Source organism: Hetaerina americana, unplaced genomic scaffold, assembly GCF_022747635.1.
Source record: "Hetaerina americana unplaced genomic scaffold, ioHetAmer1.1.p SCAF_11, whole genome shotgun sequence".
In the NCBI taxonomy this organism is placed as follows: domain Eukaryota; kingdom Metazoa; phylum Arthropoda; class Insecta; order Odonata; family Calopterygidae; genus Hetaerina; species Hetaerina americana.
Genome location: NW_027286181.1, coordinates 41375936 through 41390977, shown reverse-complemented (window position 1 = coordinate 41390977; position 15042 = coordinate 41375936). Strand labels below are relative to the sequence as shown.

The following is a 15042-nucleotide window of genomic DNA, read 5'->3' as shown; positions in this document are numbered from 1 at the left end:
TTGAACTTACTTTCACTATCCATAAAGCGATTTTTCTATGTGGCACAGCTTACGATTGAAGATATAAAAATTGAGATCCAATGAGTCGTGAGAGTAACAGGAGCCCCTATAAGGCCGGTAGCTCTTAATTTGAAGAACGGTAATAGGTTTGTAATTTTTGCTCAAAAGAATAAAGCTACATCGTGGGTGTAAGTGTAATCCAAGATGATATTCCATAGTTTTATACTATGGCAGATGCATGCATATGTCTGATAATATTGAACAAAGTAAATTCAATTTTTCTGAAAAAAGAACAGACTAGCGAAGAAGGTACGTATAATTCAGTACAATAATCATGATGAGAGATGACCGGTGAATAACGAAGGGAAAAATTTATTTATTTTTAAATCTTGTCCTCGTCTCTAAAGTAAATCAATTTTTCCCAAAATCGCAATTCATTCGAGCAAAAGTAGCGCGACCATGACTTTGAAGCACTGTGAAAACGAAAATTACTATCATTGGATTTAGGAATTATTTAGGCATAGTTATCGAGTATTTAAATGGGTCGCAATTCTTATTTATTAGTGAGAAATAATACGAAAAAATCAATTATCAGGTTTAGGAACAGAAAAATAAGGATTTTCTATCATATAATATTTTTCCTTATATTAATATTTTATGCAGCAGTAACAATCGACAGAGTCTAATATGTGCGAAATTTTAAAGGTTTATTTACATACTCTGTTAAAAGGTTCTTAAGGGTTCCTCAACTTAGACATTGTAATGCCGGAGAAAATACGTGGTATACATATTTCAAAGATTTCTATTATTTTAATAATTCAAAATTCTAACGTTAAATGCATTTCAATTATTTCTGGAGAGATTTTAAACGCTGAGTTGAATTTTTGGTACATTTATTCGAACGAAGAAAAATTAGAGCGAATTTATATTGAAATCTCATCTACCAGAAACGTATCTAATTTGCGGAAACCTATGGTAGTGTTCATGCGCGTAGATTTGACATAAAATAAAATATAAATTATCCAAAGAAAATACCGAAAATAAAACGTTATGTTTGGTCAGGAAACATAAAATGCAAGTAAAACTGCTTCAAAACCTCTCTTAGCCCGTGGCACGAGACGCCTGTCCCTTTATTTACCTCTTAATAGTCCTGCCATTCTCTTAGCCCATTGTGAAAAGGAAGCAGCTATTAATATAGTACATTGGTTCGTAAAACAATGGATCCATTTTTAGGCATACCACCAGTAATTAACCTTAAAAATTACCAAAAGAAAAAAATGTGCTGAGTAAACATCGCTTAACCACATAGTAAAATACGGCTGTCGTTATATTTTTTGCTTATGAGGTAATATTATGACTCAAAGTTTAGGTGAATGTATCAAATACCAAATATATTTAAAGTCTTTTATTAATTATTAAATATGCACGAGCATTGCCTCATTTATGACGAAATCGTCTACTTATGCATTGGTACCAAATCTTGAAAATGGTGCATTTAGTTTCAATCAATAGCAATGGGTAATTCAAGGAGATTTATCCAAGTGTTAAATTAAAAATTATGTGATAATTCTATAATTATCGTATTATCGAAAAAGAACATACCATGGAAAATGAATCTTGACCACTTAATATTTGTGAAAAATAAACAAATGTAACTTTTAAATAAAATAATAATTTAAACTTGAATTGGATATAATACGAATTCTCTGGTCTCGGGCTCAACTTTGTGGAGGTTCATGTTCGTTTGAATGAAAATAATTTGTAACTTCCGCACAATTTTTATTCGTGATTTTTAGTCGTATTTTTATTTTTACACACAATATTTATTCGCCACGAATAAAAATTGTGTGGAAGTTACAAAGTATTTTCATTCAAATGGATTTAATACGTTTAAAAATAGCTTTTTTTAGATGCAATACGGTGTATTTTTGCAATTATAGAGATATAAGAAATGGAATACACTGAACAAACCCCTACCCCGAATCTGAACAACCATTAATTTTAGCAGCGCTTTCCCAAAAATAGAGCTATTATTAACTTGACAAAGAGGTGCGCATGGTCACTGCTCAGGTCTTTTTATTACAGGAACCTACGAGTCAAGTCCGTTTTCACATTTTTTTATCGCGCAAGTCTTTTCCTTTCATCTCCCAACGGGACTCCTCTTGTGGAACCCTCCTAAGTCCTTTTCCTAGGTCAAATGCCTTGAAGCCTCAACTTCCCCCGAGAGAACAATCGAACAAAATTACTGCCACCGAAAAAAACCTCCACGAAGAGCGGTCACCATCCTCCACGCATCCCCCCCCATCCATCCCTATACCCGTTTCCGTCCGGCTTTGGGAAAGATCGCCTCTGCGCTCAAAAGCTTGGGGAAAAAAACACAGGGTGAAAGAAGGAAAAACGAACATTTTTCTCTTGAGGACACTTGTTTAAACAGCCTTGTTTGTAGTGAGCACGCTATATGGGTGGTTTGGGAGATGGGGTGGAGAGATCACGACCTAGTGTCTTCCGGGAGGTGTGCTGGAAAAAGATGGACAGTAGTCAGGGGAATCGAAAGATACGGGGAGGCCCCACGAGATAACGCTAAGGAAGGAGGAGTGGAAAGATGAGAAAAGGGCTTGACTGCGAAGTGGGAACGAGTGGCAGCAGCTGAGGTGTAGAGAGGAGGCTGCGAAGAGGAGGTCGAGTGCTCCGTTAAAGATGCGGAATGGAAAACAGTAGAGATATTCAACAGAAAGAAACGAGTGTTTCAAGGGAACCAAAATAAAATGAACTAAAAATGCGATTCTATTCATCCTTAAGATTATCAATCCTTGGATATTATTTGACCACCATTTAAGCCATTCGGTTACCAGCCAATCCCTTTATTCCTTCATTGACAGTAGGAAGTGTTTTTTTTCATAAGGGTTGATTCTCGTAAGTCCGGTATTTAAATATGTGACCACTGACACCTATGTGATGAAACCGTTAGCACCGTATCGATATATTTTTTTGTGAATTTTAAAAAGTTTATCTTATTCCTCAAAAAATATTCTACTGCTGATTTTTCTCCTTCAAAATTCGCACGCACCACTTTTCGTCAATGAAGCGGAGTGATACTACAAAATATCTCATAAAATTATTCATTAAGTTAAATAGTTTTGCTCATTTATCATGAGAAATTTTACTCTAGTCACGTTAGCAAATATTTAAGAATTCTAAAGACATATTTCCACCATTAATTCACAGCTTGGAAATATATATATATATATATATATATATATGTATATATATATATATATATATATATATATATATATATATATATATTAAATACATGTATGTATATATTTATTTTCACGGACTGACTAAAATAACTGTATCTACGTCTATGCCGCGCGCTGCTAACTACTCTGGAAGCGCGTGTCTGGGGATGTTAGGTAAATAGCCTTCAATAACTAAATGGATGTGTTCGAATTAGGTGGCTTTCAGCTAGGTTCATTGGCCGTGGTACATTCGTTGTTAAACTTTGTTTTCTTCGTAATCGTGGTTTATACGAGGAAATCAAATGTCCCTGAATCTATTGATGCTGCCATCTGCCCCCTTATCAAATTCGAGTGATCCAATCTGCCGATAAAACAAGTGGTGGTTAGATTTTTCCTTCGGTCTCATAAGTTAAATCAAATGTCATCTACCTTACAAATAGCTTTAGTCTCTCCCTTAGTGCTTGGATGGACTCTCGTCCTAGTTTCTCTATTGATCAAGTTACGCTCGCAACCTCGTATTCTCGCATTCTTCACAAACCTGGCGGCCTCTTCTCTAAACCTTCCCTTCATCATCTGAATCAAATCTTTCTCCGGATGGTCCCCAATATGTGTCGCATATCCCGAATGCGGCCTCACCAGTGCAAAGTAACACATTTCCTTGCCCTCTCATCATATTTTCCTCAATCAGTCGAATAAACCCAAGTTTCTTAAAGGTGGCTCCACAAATATTCCCATCATACTCGCTCCTTGATAAAGTTTTTGTGATGGGGACGCCCAAGTACCCTACTATTTCCGAGTATTGTGTGATTGCGTGCTGATCTCGTCCAGTTTGTACATGGTGTTCAGTTTCCGGTACCTTTCGACCAAAAATTCATTACTGTGAACTTTAAAAGATTTAATTCTAAACCACATGCAACTTAACAAACCAAAAAAGTGCCGCTCGAGAGTAGTCTACTAAGTTGTGGAAAACATGCTGGTAATCCGAGGATCATATAATTTACTTAACCTTAGTCAAATGATATCTATGAGAGTAACCTTCTCTTTAAAATACTATTCTGTTTTCACTTGCATGAAAGTGATATTTAGGTTTACAGAGGCGTCATAATAATAATTATGCATTTTTATCCACGATATATGGTTGTTTTGCATGGACGGTCATAATTTGATACAATAACTAAAACACTTGTGGGTAAAGAGCTTAAAATATTTTAAACATTAAGCAGCCCATGTGTTTTGTAAGAAATATATTCAAGATTTGTAGTAACAACTCCTTATGCGTAGGGACATAAACATGAAATCGAGTGCGTGTCCCATCCATTTGAATTTGTTGACTGAAATTGAATATGAAGTTACAGTTGAATCACTTTTTTGTCATGAGACAGGATTATTAATAAAAATACCTATAAAGCACACAAATGTGATAGCGACTGCAAATTTGCATACTAAAACTTCCCAAGTATCATATTTAGGATGCGGATAAGACACATAATTATGGATCCTGTATATTGAGCTTACGCGTTTAATTAACGTCATGACAACTTAATTATGAGTACTTCAAGAATGTTACTAGGAGAACTGACGTTCCAAAAATTTGATATTGATTGACATTGGCACGTAATTAGCACGTACACTTTTAGGATGTCGTATAGAAAAACTCTCGAAAATATAAATCCAGAATAATGGCCTGTAGCCTTGATAAGAAAGAAAATTACACTAAAAAAGTGGGAGAGAATGCATTTGATCAATTTGCCTTGGGAATGAGATTATTTTAAGAGTAGAATCCCCAAAGATGGGACACAGAAAAACGAAATTAAATGAGGATGGCTCAAGTAAATAAGGGTGTATATTTGAGGAAACAAATACAGACGAAAAAATAAAACAAGGTAAAATGGCAAATAACAGTGCGTAAAAACCATATACATTAAGGGTTTATTATTTTAGCTTTTACGTCTGCTGAAAAAATTTTAACTGCATCACTTTTAGACAAACGAAAATTAGAACTAATGAGGTCACAACATTACATGCAAATCGTGACAATAAGATAGAGCGACCACCAAGTCACTGAATGAATAAGTCCGTCAAAGTATGTGGATGAAGGGTAAATTTTATCGAAGACACTATAAAGAGAGAAAAAGGAAAAGTGAATAGTAGCAACGTTGTATTTTCACTGCTTTTTATATTGAAAACGACCGATTTCGTCAAATAGTAGACATAATCAGAAGATATGATGCTTAATGCTGATCAAATGCCGATTATTCGACGAAACCGGTCGTTTTTAAAATAAAAATGAAAGGAACTTATAAAGTTGATATTATTCACTTTTCACCATGAAGTTCCGTCAAGTCGAGCCAAAAACCACAGAAAAAAGGAAAATTTATTGAACTTTGAGAGCTAATAATTTTTGACGACCATAATTGAAGGAGACGCCTACAAGGGGAGGCCAAGAAAGGACTGCAAGACGCAAATGATGAGGGTGTCCCAGTCGGCGATACTCTGATGAAACGAGGGAACTGAGATGAAATAGTGTACCTTGAAGGGAAACCAATCTTTTCGGGACGGCTGCCAGAATTCCTATACTAAGATTCATAACCTACGGGGATAACGACAGGCATCTTTACGCCATGCAAATCACATAAAGGTTTCTGACGAGGACAAATTACGATGAAGATGGAAGCGTTTGTGTGCATCAAAGAATTATGTTTGAAACAATAATAGGTTGGCGAATATAATACTTAATGAATTGGCTTTTGTTCAGACGTGCTCATTACCAACTAATGAATTTTTCCATACTGATAGAACTGAGCTCTTACGGCTAGTAGTATCGAGTAAATGAAAAACTTCAATATCCGTAATCAGTTCATTCATAAGAACTGTTTACGACTTTTTCTATATTGTGATAATACTACCGAAGCGGAAAAAATAGCTAAATTCAGAAAATAGTTTTCCAATTTTAAGTTATCTATACTTTAAATTTACTTTACACTGTTATTTTATGATTGGCTTATATTGAGATATGCATCAATATTTACATTTAAAATGTGACTAATTATTATTGAAATATGCAAAGAGAACCTTTGAGATAGAAAATTGGAAAGATTCAACCAAATCGCAAGAGATTTCCTTCTTCGATATGATATCAATTGGATCAGGCGACTTAAAGGCAATATTAACGGATTAATCGTCAAAAATATTTTTCCTTTGTTACGCATTGTTTTGATATTGTAGTACCTTTTAACACACAGAAAAGGAAGTTTTGTTCTAATCCCCGAATACCTAACTGTTATTATTATTTTTTGTCTAGATATAATTAAAGCATAAAAGTTTATATTATTATGTTCGTTAATTCATGTTTGTTTTAATACAGAATATCTGAATTTATTCATTACCTATTCTATGTTTTCATTCAAACTTTACACATTGTATGAGGTCAAAAGAAGAAGTGCTGAACAAGAGCGCGAAGGAATATTTGCTACTCCGCCGCAACTGATTATGAACGTGACCTCATTATGGTTACAACCTCCAATTATCATCGAAAAATACATTTCTAGTGCACCAAAGACACCTCGGCATTATAAAAACTCTTGGTCAAAGGACTTTTTCATTCTAGTGTGTACTTTACGTCTCTTCAGCTGCACTTTGGGCCTTTTTCTCGAGCGCCCTCTGAACGCACCCTGCCCTGATGAGACTTTGAAGCCTCACTTTGCTCACACGGAGCCTGCAGGCGGTAATGTAATGAGAGGGAAGGGAAAAACTTTATAACGGATCCGGTGCGAGGGGGTGGGCGGCTGGAGGGAAGGCCCTTCGCCAGAGCATGGGCACTGGAGCACGCCTCACCCTCGGCTCGCCACAGGTGTTCTGGAGGCCCCCCCCGGCCCCGCAGACCACCTCCTGGGACGACACTCGCCCCCAGGGGATCCTTTATCCGTCGCTATCCTCCCCCTCAACTCTGTCGACGGACGGCTGGGTAAAGTCGTTCGTTCATTGTGCCCGAACGCTTCTCTGGGCTCATGGGGCCCCAGTCTCTGGGCGCTACCCGTCCCCAGTTCTCCCGCCAACTCGCCGGCGGGGCTTGAATGGTAGACAATCAATCCGGGATCCGCGCAAATATCGGTTCGACCGTAATTTCGGGTCTGATTAGGAGTGAGGTTGGATCCGACGTTAATCGTACGCCATGTCCGCGGCGTGTTTGCATTTACGTCGTCCAGGTTGCTCTTCAATTCATCGAACTGATGCGATCTCTTTGGTGATTAGATGAAACGAGATTTATCGAGGCGGGAAAGAGTTGCGTTGCTATCCCTACGTGCACAATCCAGTGACACAAAATACAAGCAGTGCAACGATAGGAAGATTATGTATATTATAAATATGTTAAGAAACATAACTGCATGAGAACATGAATTTCATTCGTAATTTTTTTTAAACTTCTTTTGTCGTTGGAAAGGAACCAGATCATAATAAAATATAACAAGTCAGCTCCAAATATTTAAAAATTTTAGTTCTTTATTTATTGGATTATGTAAAACAACGATGAAAATAAACCAAGCATTCCGCATTTGGACGCAACTTTGGATATGACGAGAAAGAAACTAATAGGTAATCTTTAATCAATAGATTTTATATTTAGCGCGTATTATTTAATTTAAACCAGCGCAGATATCAATCAGTTACTACACTTAATCGGCAGAGCGAACAAGGGTATTAGAATTGGAGCTCGAGGTCTCTCTCTACTATGAAATATATACATTTTGCCATTAGTTATTGATGCATAGAAGAAAATTTCACACACCATTTCATGAAATATATCTGAGAAATTGGTAAAACTAAAATTTGGTTTTATTTTCGAATAAAATCATGTGCACTAAAGAGGGTTTGTGGAATAATTCAAATGAATACTTTAATAGTGTATTTATTTTAGAGGTACTATGTTGGAAATCAATCATAGAGCCAAGGTTAAGTTGGAGATTAAATATCCTCTATAGATGGGAAGCTGTCTCTCTGGCAATTATGTAAAAAATGTATGACTCGCCAAATGATAGGAGACAGTGTGACTGTAAACTTATAAACATCAAATGCAGCAACGACAGTATACGATTTCATTTTTTCCAAATCAAATTTTTCCACGAGGGGTACGGGATCAGAATGACTGCGAGTGACCTAGCAGTGGATAAATATCGTATTTTTATTTCAGGTAGCCTATCACGGTGTTCATATTTCATCTGATCCTTTTGTTATTGTTCCTCTCGTTGATAGCGGTTCGTATCATAGATACAGTGGTGCGAGGTATGTTTCTGCATTTATCTCCTTTATCTCTATTATTTGTAATATTTTACATTTTTAAAGCTAAAAAACAATTAAAGAGAACTTAATTTTGATTGTTATTCCAACCGTTTCCCTGGCAGTAGACGCAATACCTAGTTTTTCAGTTTCCTCGAAATGCAACTGTGAAATGGCACAGCTATCAGCCTTCATCCTTTTATGCTAAGTGTAATGAGAACAAATCGATTGATAAGCTTGCATCTAGACTTGCGTCATGACCTGTGCTAATGCTCAATAGAATTGCGTGTCTCTTCGGTAGAGCTTTTTAGCAAATATTTGCGGTGGAATAATTGCGGAGAAGTATTTCGCGGGTTGCAACTGCGGTAGTCTGGAAAGATCAACTCACCGCGAGACGCGGGAACCCAGGGGGCAGATGGTAAAGTGAAGGAGCAAGGTGAAACTCCATCACCGAATCTTTCCCCGAAACTTCGTGCTCAAGTGACGCGAGTCTAACGAACTCCCCTGATTGAATTTTCTCCAATCCCGTCAGGGGGGCGTATCGCATTCAAATCGTTCGCGGGAGATGGTTCCGTTTCTCGGCTTGCTTGAGGATAATTGGCAACAGGTGATGGCACAGAAGCAGGAAAGCCTGGAGAGGGGGAAGTGAGGAAGGAAAAAAAAAATTGGTACTCAGGACTGCGCAAGGTTTTACATGCATTAGATGAAAATATGCGATCTTAACAAAGTGCATTTATTCTGGGATTCCGCAAAAAGATAGGATTCCATTTACTTTAACTCAACTGCGCAATTATCACTCATCTCAGCTCACGTCTACATCTACCATGTTGGAATCGCAAATGGAGTTTATCATTGAAAAAACCTTCCTCCAATTTTATTTTCATAAGTAATATCCCAGATGTACCAATGCCATTTCAGTAATGATAATCATAGAGAGCCATAAAACGAATTTATGAACACATCCAAGGGATTCATCCGCTGTGTTGGGTAAATCAAAGTATATATTTCCCAATAGTGACCTTATGATGACCTTATAAAAGTTCTGCCCAGTAAGGTTCATGAAACAAGCAAGAATATTCGTACGCGGTATTTATTCGACCTAAGTGATGTATCCGGCCATATTAACTGCCGTAATTATATTGGTGTACGCATAATTAGACAACCAGGGATGTAAGGAAGCATGTAAGAAAAGAAATGAATGATAACTAATCCTGGAAATCAAGATAATAATTATCATATTACTAATAAAACTGTCTAACATTCTACGTATATGTATTTAACAAGAAATTGTGTTGGAATTGTGTGGAAAAAACATCTTGAAGTTTAAAGTTAAGCATTTTGAGGCAAAAATATAATTCGTAAAAAATCTCACCGCATATTGCAATAATTGTTTAAGTATTGACCGTAATAACTCATCTTAACTTAATAACTCAACTTATTGCAGGAGATAGAAAACCAAGTTTCAAGGGAAGAAACTACTCTTGGTGAAAATAAAAATAAGAACACAAAAACAAATATGAAACCATATTAATTTTTAAAGAAAAGTGTTAATGAATAAAGCCAATTGCCTGACTGGCTGTTTGAACCCTTCCCATCAAATTTTAGGAGTTTTAAAAAAAGGCGTAAAGCAGTCTAAGGACCAAGGACTGGGTAATAAACTTTATTTGTCAGGGATAAATATATTATTTTATTTATAAAAAATATCATTCTGTACTTGATTTGTGTCACGATACGTGGTATAAGAAGAGGTATGATGTATAAAAGAGTGCGATTTTGAACGGAGTGTGACGTTGGACGGTGCGTTGCCTTTTATGGTGTTAACCTGGGCCATGTGTAATTCGTTAGTGTAATGTGTTTGTTTCATATATGTTTTCCTTGTGCCTCATAAGGGTGAATCACTGGACCGTTGCCACCAGTCTAATTGCCCAAATGTAACAAAACGTAAATAATGATAATAATAATGGTATGTATTAATAAGCGGCAATGCATGGAGGGAACTGAATTACAGTAACATTTCTACCAGCTTCCTGATCTATCAAACGTTAAATTAAGCGAAATATTAAGGCACTCATGAATATAAGAGTGAAAGGTAAAAAAGTGAAAAGAACATAATTAATTAATTAATTAATTAAATAAAGCTTCCTCACATTTACTTGAAGGTCAATCGGAAGAATTTGCAGGAGAGTAGTTCAGGATAGTAAGGTAACCATTTCAAGGTAATTACCTGGAAAACAGAAAACTGTATTATAATTATGTCCCATATTAATATGTAGGAAAAACAATTGAAAGATATTATTCAAAACAAAAACTTCGAAATCCAAAACATACGAAATTTATGTAAAACTTCTCAGTGTAATGCAAGTATTGAACATTCTTGAATGTAAAAAAAAGCTTTGAGAATTATTAAATAATACTTTCAGTTAATTTTAAAAATCGTTGAGAGATAACAATGAAAGGGTAAAAATATTCCAATTTAATACATATATCAATGATAAAATTCGTTCTAATCCAATTGGCATGAGATTTATGGATGCAAATTTAAAAAAATCTGTTAAAACGTAATCCCAAATGAAAAAATGGAAATTGTAAAATGGTAAACGAGCTAAAAACGCAGCAATAATCTAGTAATACAAACGTCTAAGGTTAAAACATCAGTTGAAAACACAACAGAAGGAATTAATGATATAGTAAGGAGCAATAGTGACTTCTGCCACGAGTGATTCAAGGCTGGGTGGCAAGAAATAAATAGAGTGGAATATAACTACTTTAACGATGCAAATGTAAGAAATTACGAAGGAGAAAAGCACTACATTTGAAAAGATAGCTAAAGTGGTTAAGATAACCGTTTAATTGATAATACTTGAAAATGAGGGGAAATCGAAACAGATTTTGTCACCCATACCTATATTCAATACCTATTTACCGAAAAGACACAAGAGGCTTAAATACAAGGAGCATAGAAAGTTGTTTATTCTTAAATAAAAAGCCAAATCCTTTAATTACCATAGTAATATTTGCAAATGGTAGAAAAATCATGCTCTATCTCAAAAACATACCATAAAAAAGAAAATAATCCAGAGAGAAGCAATTTAAAACAAACACTTAAATAAAATTAACCCCACTATCATTTTAGGGTTTAAAAAATAAATCAAAAAATTACTTAACATTTGATTTTGACTTTTAAAGTCCATTTTTTGAGTTCCACTGGTGCTAAAAAATATATACTATAATTATCTTTTCTTAAAACAAATTTACTTTATCATCTTTGAAAATTCTTAATGATAAAGAAAAAAAACATACTCAATGGTTTATTTTCTTCCAATAATTCTGCACCCAAATCTACATTTCATTACCCTTTTTCAGTTAAATAAAAGTAGAGTTTGAAGAAAAGAAACCCAGCAGCCACGATGAAGATACAGGGCTGTAAATGGGCTGGGGAAAAAAGTCTAAATGTCTCAAAGAGTGTTAGGAAGCAGGGACACATGGCCTGTCCATGGAGGTAGTACATTTCCTACTCAACCTCTTTTGTCTTTTATATTGCTCCCCATATTCCCTTCAGACTGATGGGTTACCTGACATGGGACTAGCAAGAGAGGAGAATCGGTTGTAAAGAAAAGGTCAGAGCCAGATTTTATTTACTCGGGAAAAAAGGGCAAAACTGCATTCTTCTTAAGTGGCCCGGTGCCTTTGCCGTCGCGGGGAAACATGTGGAACGCTTCCGAGCAACGGAAATTCCCCAATGGACCAGGAGTAACATCCTACACATCTCTCTTATTTCGAAAGCAATCCTGCCTCCCTTGTCCTTCTCTCATTTCCGTCCGTCCTCGGATAAATGCAATCTCCCCTTAGCGGAATGCAATTTTATGGAACGATAGTTCAACTCTCAGAAAAAGGAGGTAATTTAAAATTCGAGGTTCTACTTTTTTCCCTCAAGATAGGAAGATGTACGAACTGAGTTCTGGATACCATTTAAAATAACGAAGACAAGCCCCGGGTAGATAATGAATTACAGTATAGGTTTTTCAATTGGCTTCATTTAGTAACATTCAACTCCAATGATTGACAGTGGTAACATACCTGCAGTGATTAATCCCTAATAAAGCTTTTTGAATTTTCACTCCATGTTTTATTTACAAAGGTTTTACGTCATTTGGAAGAGAGGGGTGGGTTTTGCAAGAGGGGTCAGAGTATTTTACAATAAGTACCTACTCTCAAAATTTATTTCCTGATGCAGATTAACCGAATAATCTTTAAAGTCAGTGTTCAAGAATAATTAGTACACTGTTTGAGCTGTAACTTTTAAGCATACCTTTCCCGGCTATGCATGCAAAATAATGTATTTAACGACGCATAAAAGGTGTCACAATTAATTATCAATACCAACACCCCCAAATATAAAAAAGACAACTCGCAGTCCCACAACAGCTGGTATTTACTCAGTTTCAACTCCGTTACGTGATTTAAAGTTCTATACATGTATTTTCAGTTTCCAAAAAGGTTTCCATATTATTTCAACACAATTCGCTACCGGTCAAACTGCCTATATTTGGCGTATTTTGTCAGGGAAATATTTCTAAGATAAAAGATTCTGGATTACATAGTTTTTTTCCTTTTATCCTTTTTAATTTTATCCTACGTAATAAACTGAATCCTGATTATCTCTTAATCTCTGAATTCTTCATCTACATAGCACCCCGCAAGCGTGTGGCAGTGGTGATAGGACCACTACCCGTAAAATAAAATTTCACCGTATGCAAAACCGATTAATTCATACTAATTTACATCCACAAAGATGTATATATTCATGCAAAAGCCTTTATAACTTACACATATACGAATACATGTACTATCAACTAACACACACATGTACCTATGATTTTACCTTATGTCTACGCAACGTTGAATCTTATTTTGATTTTTAAATCCAATGTCCTTAATATACAGACCTTGGTTACGTTTTATTATGATTTCTGAATGGCCGGTGAAAGAATGAATATTTGTATCTATCAGTACTGAAGTCTATTCCCTTATCTAATCTTGGCCATGATTGCTCCTTAGGGGTTATTGTTAAACTCATGTGTCAAATTAAAACTTTGCTTCATATTAATATTCAAATATAAAAAATGATTTTCATTTGTTTTGTCTTTTTTCTAGATGATCAAAGCTAAATCCGTGGGCTATATATAGTTCTAATAAGTAATAGGACATAAGTTCTAATATCCATTTTAACGGACGCCTTTGATCGATGCCTCCATTGCTACCGAAGCGATGAAAGACAGTGAATGATGAAGAAGCGCAGGATTTCGTTATGCACCTTCAAAGGCATAACATAATTTTGGGGTAAATAAAAAGGAAAAGTAATGATTGAGAATAAATGAAGACAGCTTAACAATTACCCATATGAAACAGACGATAGCAAATAGGAGGATCAGGGCTTTATAATAAATGAAGTAACTTACGGAAAAAAAGTATACTGTTTTAGATAACCATATTTGAAATTCTAAACCCTGATGAAGACGCAATGGTGTTAAATTAAGAATTTCAAGAATATTGATAAATCACAAGATTGTTTTCATGCCACCAGCAAAAAATAGGTTTTATGTCACAAAAATATCGGGTTGCCAGGATACAAACATCTTTGAAGCATATTTCTTTGCCCTTCGTCGAGCTATTAAATAATAATTTTTATTTTTAATGCAGTCCGATCACTCAATAAACCATTTTATACTTGAAAATGTCATAGAAAACCTGAGATTTTGTTATTATCATAAAATTACAATTAGAGCAATATTGTTTTTTCGTTCTCCGTTTATCACAACTCTCACCTCACTACTACAAACACAGCTAGCACTGCCCTGCTTCTCTTTTCCCATAGGCAGTAAAAGCGTAATGCATCCCTCCTAATGTACAGAGGAGAAGAATAGGCGGAAGAAAGAGGAGGGTGTGATGAGGCGGCCGGTACGGGAAGGACGATTCTGTGTCATTCTGGGAATAAAATGGGGACGGCCGAAGTCCTTTAAGAGGAAGTGACAGTTGAAGTGAAAGAATAGTCAGGGAACCGAACGGATACGCCTCCTTCTTTAATTCCGTTTCCTCCTTCGGATGTTTATTTCTTTCACCATTTTTCCTATTCAAGGCCTATGGACAGCCATATTATTTTGAGACGAGGGAAAAAATACCACTTCTTTCCTTAAAAATACTTGCCAACGAAAAGACATCATTATAAAAAATTCAGGAGGAAATTCCCAAGAAATATTTAGAGCGTATACAGTATTAAAACTTTTAAGTAACAGAATTTACTTGGGGAACAAATGTTGATGGCATCGATTCCACCAAGTTCTTCGTGTTTCCTAATTTTATTTTATTTTATGCTATTGATTGCATACAAGGACATATTCGTTGGTGTTATATTTCCAAAACCTACCAAAATGTGGATGGGCTTACCAGAAGCTTAAATTCACAACGCATGATAAATATAAATTATTTCTCCATATTTTATGGATTAGATTATATTTTGATCAAAAGA

At 35.6% G+C, this 15042-nt stretch overlaps 1 protein-coding gene across 5 annotated transcripts in view; it reads right to left on the bottom strand.

Moving 5' to 3' along the window:
* Positions 1-15042, bottom strand: part of LOC139701043 (glutamate receptor ionotropic, kainate 2-like) — a 564255-nt gene that overhangs the window by 366150 nt on the left and 183063 nt on the right. The gene's annotated exons all lie outside the window — the stretch shown is intronic.